Source organism: Mastomys coucha, unplaced genomic scaffold (genome assembly GCF_008632895.1).
Source record: "Mastomys coucha isolate ucsf_1 unplaced genomic scaffold, UCSF_Mcou_1 pScaffold16, whole genome shotgun sequence".
NCBI lineage: Eukaryota > Metazoa > Chordata > Mammalia > Rodentia > Muridae > Mastomys > Mastomys coucha.
In genome coordinates this window covers 15,316,811-15,323,405 of record NW_022196898.1, presented here as the reverse complement: position 1 = coordinate 15,323,405, position 6,595 = coordinate 15,316,811, and positions in this window count along the sequence as shown.

The window sequence follows — 6,595 nt, the reverse complement described above, 5'->3', positions numbered from 1 at the left end:
AAAAAAAAAAAAAAAAAAGGAATCCTGGAAAAACACGCTAAGAAGAGATTGTGGTTCCCAACTTTTATGGCTCTGCTAACCCAGATTAATGATCACCTAGCAATGTTGTTTCAAATTGCATCAAGTCAAGGCCCTCAGACAAAAGTGGGAAGGTTGGGGCAGAATTCAAAGCAAAATTCTAAACTCTATTTTTAAGAAGTTAGATTGTAGTATTTCCAACTTTTTTTAAAACTGTACCAACTTTATCTACTAAATGATTACCAAAAAAATTTTGCAAAAACAATGTTTTAAGTAAGTTTATGGTTTTATGTTGGGCTGCATCCAAAGTTAATCCTAGGACACATACACTCAGCCCTCATGTCTCAGGTTGGACATACGATATTTGGGTTTAAATCTATCATTTTACTACTTTTTTTGTCTCATCTATCTTGTTTGTTCGCTTTGCTTTCATGCTATTTTTAAAATTCCATTCTCTTCCAACAATTTTTTTTTATACATTCTTTATACTTTTAGTAATGTTTCAGTTACTGCTGTGTACAAATCACCCCAAACATAGTTATTTAAAACCATAACTGATTTGTTCATGATTCCAGACTATTGGCTCAGGAATTCCATCAGGACTAAGTACCAGTAGCTCAACTGTACGGCATGATGGCTGGGTCTGGCTAGTCTAACTGAAATCTCTCAGAACACAAGGTTGAAGCTAGTGTCTCAGGCAAAAATAAGCTGACAATGTGGAAAATGTGAAAATGGAAGCTAAGAATGCTGGAGAAAAACAAGGCTTGTTGTTCTGTTTTCTTGTGTGTGGCTTCTCCACCTGGCTGACTTAGACTTCCCCATAAAGTGATAATCTGGGTTGCAAGACTGGGGCATTCCAAGAGAACAAGCCTCAATATGCAAGCAGTATGATTACTAATATGTCACTGACCCAAGCAAGTCACATGACCAAGTTGAGCATCTAAGTGGGAAGGTATTTTATATAAAAGACTATAGATCACTTAAGGGTAACAGCATAATTCAATTGAGAGTTGATAATTAGATGTAATTCCAGAGCTAGTTTAAATATTAGTTTCTAGAACCCTGAAACTCATACTCTTTAAAAAAAAAAAAAAGTTGGAGGTTGGAGGGTTGGAGATATGGCTTAGTCAGTACCTAAGAGCACTTGATGCACAGGTGGTGCACTCCTTTAATCCCAACATTTGGGAAGCAGAGATAGGTGGATTTCTGAGTTTGAGGCCAGCCTTGTCTACAGAGTAAGTTCCAGAACAACCAGCTATACAGAGAAACCCCGTCTTGAAAAACAAAACAAAACAACAACAACAAAAAAAGCACGTGATGCTGTGTCAAAGGACCTATGTGCAGTTCTCAGCAGCCACATGGTAGCTCACAACGATTTCCAGAGGATCTGATGCCCTCTTCTGACCTCCATGGGAATTAGGCACAAACATGGTACACATACAGACATGTAGGAAATATGATTCATATAAAATTAAGGACTTTAAAATTTGGAATATGAAAGTTTAAAATCATAGAGTGTTTCATGAATTTTTATGTCATTCTTGCATAGGGTCCATGCTAGTCTTTTTTTAGTATACATGCTGCTGATGTGAGCATGGATTCACACACTTGATCAGAAGTACCAAGTAACATTATGAAGGTTCTTGGGGCCTGCACTCTGAGCTCCCTGTAACTATTCTATTCTAGAAAGGGTAAGATTGTATTCCTTGAATGAGAAGAGGGGTAAATTGGGCCATAAAGTTCCTATTGTACTTTTCTCCTTTATTAGAAATATTTGGATGATTCTCTTTTCCTTCCTCTTCCCTTTTCTTCTCCTCCCTCTTCTTCCTCCTCCTCTTCCTCCTTCTTCTTTTTCCTGTCTTGAGGAAGAAGGGAGAAGGGTGCCTGGCTGAAACATTTAACTCCCTAGATCTCATGTAACTATGGTTCCCATAAGGAAACAGTCCTGGAAACTACTCAGTTGCTAGAAAAGCATTTCTGTCTCTAATACTGAGCCTCTCCTTACCTCCTGTTCCCTCCCTCACCTCCCTTCTCTTTTGACACATAGATGGAAATAGTGTCACATGACAAAAACAAGAGAGCATAATGTGCATGACATTCTGAAACTGCTCCAGCAGTCCTCAAATGGCTGCTTCCGTACCCGCCCTGTACTTCCCCAGCCCCCACTAAACCTGAATTTGTCTCCACTTCTACCTGGACTGCGTAGCTGAACAAAGTTTTGACTAGTACATCAACTATCATGAGTTACCTTCTACTGAGTATTCTTTCTAACCTGATTTACAAGGTAGTTACTAACTTGACTTAGTGTGTTAGAAATACACAAACAGCTATCACAAAATAATGTGTTAACCATTTCCTATACCATTTTCTGCTAAATCCTGATATCTCAAATTATTATTAGCGTAAGAAATATTTATTAAAGGAAATAGGAAATAGAAAGGAGAAACAGTATCCAAACTTGAATCTCCCAAAGTCTCATTTTAACATTTTGATGGTCTGTGCCTTTTTTCCAAGTACTTTTTTACCATTATGACACTAGTGCATATTTATATTATTTTACCTAATGTTCTACTATAAATAGCTTTCCAAGTTAGCACAAGTTAGCAAGGGTGTGGCTGAGTGAAAAAACAAATACATATACCGTGGTGAGTAACAAAATATATACACACGGGAATGGTCCTAAAAATACACAGAGGGGAAATTACTTTTAAGTAAGTAGCTGACTAACTATATAACATGTTTTGGTTAACTCTTTCTTGGCACTGAACATGTCGATTCACTTTTTAAAGAATTAATATTTATTATTACTGTGTGTGTACATAACACAATGTGTTTGTGTGGGGAGGTATGTGGGTACAGACATGGCACATGTGTGGAGTCAGTTCTCTCCTTCCACCTTTCATAGATTCTGGGGATCAAACTAATGTCCCCAGACTTTCAATGTGACCGCCATCTCACTGCCCTCGATTCATTAAAAAAAAAAAAATCAATTCGTCAGTTGGTTAAATATGAATAAATATAGAAGGAGAATGTAGGGCATCTTAGTGAATGATTTCCAAAACTGGAAGACATACTGTGCAGCTTTATGTTATATGTATGTGTAGACTTTTATTTGTGACCATGTGTATTTATAAGCCATTTATTTTTTTTTGAAACATGTATAGAGGATGGAAATATTTTAACTTCCAAGCATTCTTTTTATTGCCAATTTTTATGAATATTGTGTTCTGGATTAACCTCAGCATATTATTAGAGTACTCCTAATGCTAATGAATACACTTTAACGTGAGAACCAAGATTTCTTTTGTGAAATTTCAAGTGACTCAAAGAAACTATTTTTCCTTTTCATTAACAGTAAATGCTACCAAATGTCTAAATATCGGTATTCTGTTGCTTTCTGCTATTGCAATTATTTGTAATAGTTAATTTCCCAACATCCTTCTTCAGGAAAGATAATTACTTTTGGTTACCACACCAAGGAGGAAACAATGACTGACCAGCATGACTAAGAGAGCTCAGTGAAAGACTTGAGATTTGAATACAGGCTTTGTCCTTTAGTATCGCTAAGCAGAGATCACACAGAGAGCACAGCAACTGTACAGATAGTGGACCTGGAGCCCCTTATCTCTGAGTGCTAAGTTCAAGCTATCATGTTTATAATTAATGGCTTAGTTAGCTTAAGATTTTTCCTAAATTCATTTGGAACTGGACATTTTAAAGTCATACTTTCTAAAGATGATAGAAGACCAATGCCACATTTTAAAAGACATTCCTTAGTTATAATCACTCTCTCTTGAAACTCACTTTTTTGCCTCTGCCACAAGTAAGGCAACAAATTCTTAAGTCTGGGAAACTAAGGGTAAAGATAAAGACCTAGGGGGAAAATTAAACTCAAAATCTAAGTATAATATGTTAAAATGTTTTGGCAAGTTCACTTGTTCTTCTGGTTATGTGAGATGCATATTTGTAAATTGCCTGATTATCTGCTGACCTTTTTGTTTTTGTAGGATTCAGAAAGTCTGGTGAGTTCTTCACTCACTCCAGTTGTGGACCTGTTTAGTGTTTCTTGCTGCATAGACCGAAAATGCTTTCTAATGTAGTTGGTCTGGGGTCTCCATAAGATGATTCCCTCAGAGAAGTCCCTGGGTATTTTAGTATAGCTTTTCAAGTATGTGTCGCTATGCAGTGGTTATGTGACACACATGAAGTTAGCAGCTACCCTTTTTTTTCAGTTTGTCATAGTGGAACCTTGGGAACCTACCATCCATCTTTAGGAAAGCCTCCCACAAAACCTCCAGTCTTATTCCTGATCTCCGAGTCAGTCTCGGCAGGACCTGACATTGTAGCTCCCTAGGTTCTACTGTTCTAAGAGCGCTCCATCATGTGAAAGACTTGAGAGTAGGGAGGAGGTGGGTTAATAAATAAGAAAACAACTTCGTAAACTGTGTTAAGTGATATAATAGATATAAACAGGAACAGTGCTAAAAATACATAGAAGGCAACTTAATTCTATTGTCAAAAGGGAGAATTATCAGCCTTAGACTTCTTGGACTATGTATAAGTATTATTCCTTAAAATATTTAGAAATCCAGTTGTTTCTACTTGGAGTATATCTAAAATTGAATAGGAACATAAAACAGGAAGCCTGCTTTTTTTTAAAAAAAAGACTTACTTATTTATTATATGTAAGTACACTGTAGCTGACTTCAAACACCCCAGAAGAGGGCATCAGATCTCATTATGGATGGTTGTGAGCCACCATGTGGTTGCTGGGATTTGAACTCAGGACCTTTGGAAGAGCAGTCAGTGCTCTTAACTGCTGAGCCAACTCTCCAGCTCCCAGAAGCCTACTTTTAAAAAGCTTGTGTCTCTGTGTGAGTTTAACCTGTAGAGGCCAGAAAAGCGAGTTGGAACCCCTGGATTTGAGTTACAGTTGATTGTGAACCACTTTACGGATGGATGGTGGGACCAAACGAGGTCCTCTGCTAGAGCAGCCCGGGTTCTGCTGCTGAGCCATCCGTCCAGCCACAAGAACCCCAATACTTTCTAAAAAGTGAGATCCTCAAGTAAACTTAAAGATCTGAACAAGCATTTACAGAAATAATTAGAATTAACAGCCTTTTACCTGTGGGAATTTATCCTAAGGGTATAATTATGGTTGTGTGCATGGGTTTGATTATAAAATGAAAAAATTAGTCGGTTTGAGTGGCTTATTTTCATCTAGCCTAAGACCTACTCTTCATTTCTTATATTGTCAGGAGACATAGCAACCAAAACCCAACATTCTTTGTAAAGACTTTTTTTTTCTTTTTTGAGACAGGCTCTAGCCTCAAGCTCACTGTGCTGTCACTTAAGTGCTGGATTATAGGCCTGGGCCACCACACCTTCCTCAAGACTTTTATATTTTTCAGTAACAAAATGTAGGGATTAAGTTTATTGGATCCTGGCCAGCCGTGTTGTTCAGGCTCACGTATGTAGCTTAAGTTTTCATCAATGTCCACATTCAGAATTGTGACTTTGGTAGAGTGGAGAAAATTACTCTGATGCCTACCATTTACCTCTCTCTCTGATTCTCCCACCAGGCAAATAGTGCCTAGCCCACAGGATTTCAACCTGACTGATATCTGAGAATTGTTTGAACCATTTCACATATGAAGTATATAGTGTCCATCTGTTTTTAATCTTTTCCCAAGGCCAGCCAAATCAGAATTTCTCAGATGAGGTCTGTGTACTGACCGGTACCATATTTGTCTTGTCCTCCCTGGTTCCCAGCAGAACACATGATATATATATATATATCAGGTAGTCAGTCATGCCATTTATTTATTCAACACATTTTTTTTTTTGAGCATCTGCATTCCAGGCTTGTTTATTTATTTTGTATGCCGTGTTCTAGGTGTGTTGAAGTGTTAGATGGCATAGAAGAAAACAAATTGCAAATTCATAGCAGCACTCTAATTGGGGGAAGCAGGTTGTATTAGAGATGCTGGAAGCTGTAAAAATATGCTGTAGTAAGGACAGAACAACCACCTCAGCAAACAGGAGCATGTGAATAATGATTATTCACAGTTACAACTGAGCGATTTAAGTTAAATTAGGACTGACTTCATTAAAAATGTAGACTCATCCTACATTCCTACATAAGTGTTTAGAGTGCTGTAGGAAAGGAAGTAAAATATTGGGGGGTGGGGGGAAAGTCATGTGGCCAGCAGTAATGACCTTCCTAAGAAGAAAACACACAAGCAGAAGCCTGAAGAAAATAAGGGGCAAGCAACAGGAGCACTAGAGAAAACAACTTCCCAGGGAAATGGCGCAGCACATGTAGGCTCAGAGATGGGGGCAAGCTTGGTATATCAGCAGGAATCTGGGAGCCAGTTTGATTGGAGTGGAATAAACAGGGATACTGCTTAGATCTTTAAAACAAAAGTCAAATGTAATTTACATTTAAAAAGGAACACTCTGAGCCAGGCGATGGTGGCACACTTCTTTGATCCCAGCATTTGGGAGGCAGAGGCAGGCAGATTTCTGAGTTCAAGGCCAGCCTGGTCTACAGAGTAAGTTCCAGGACAGCCAAGGC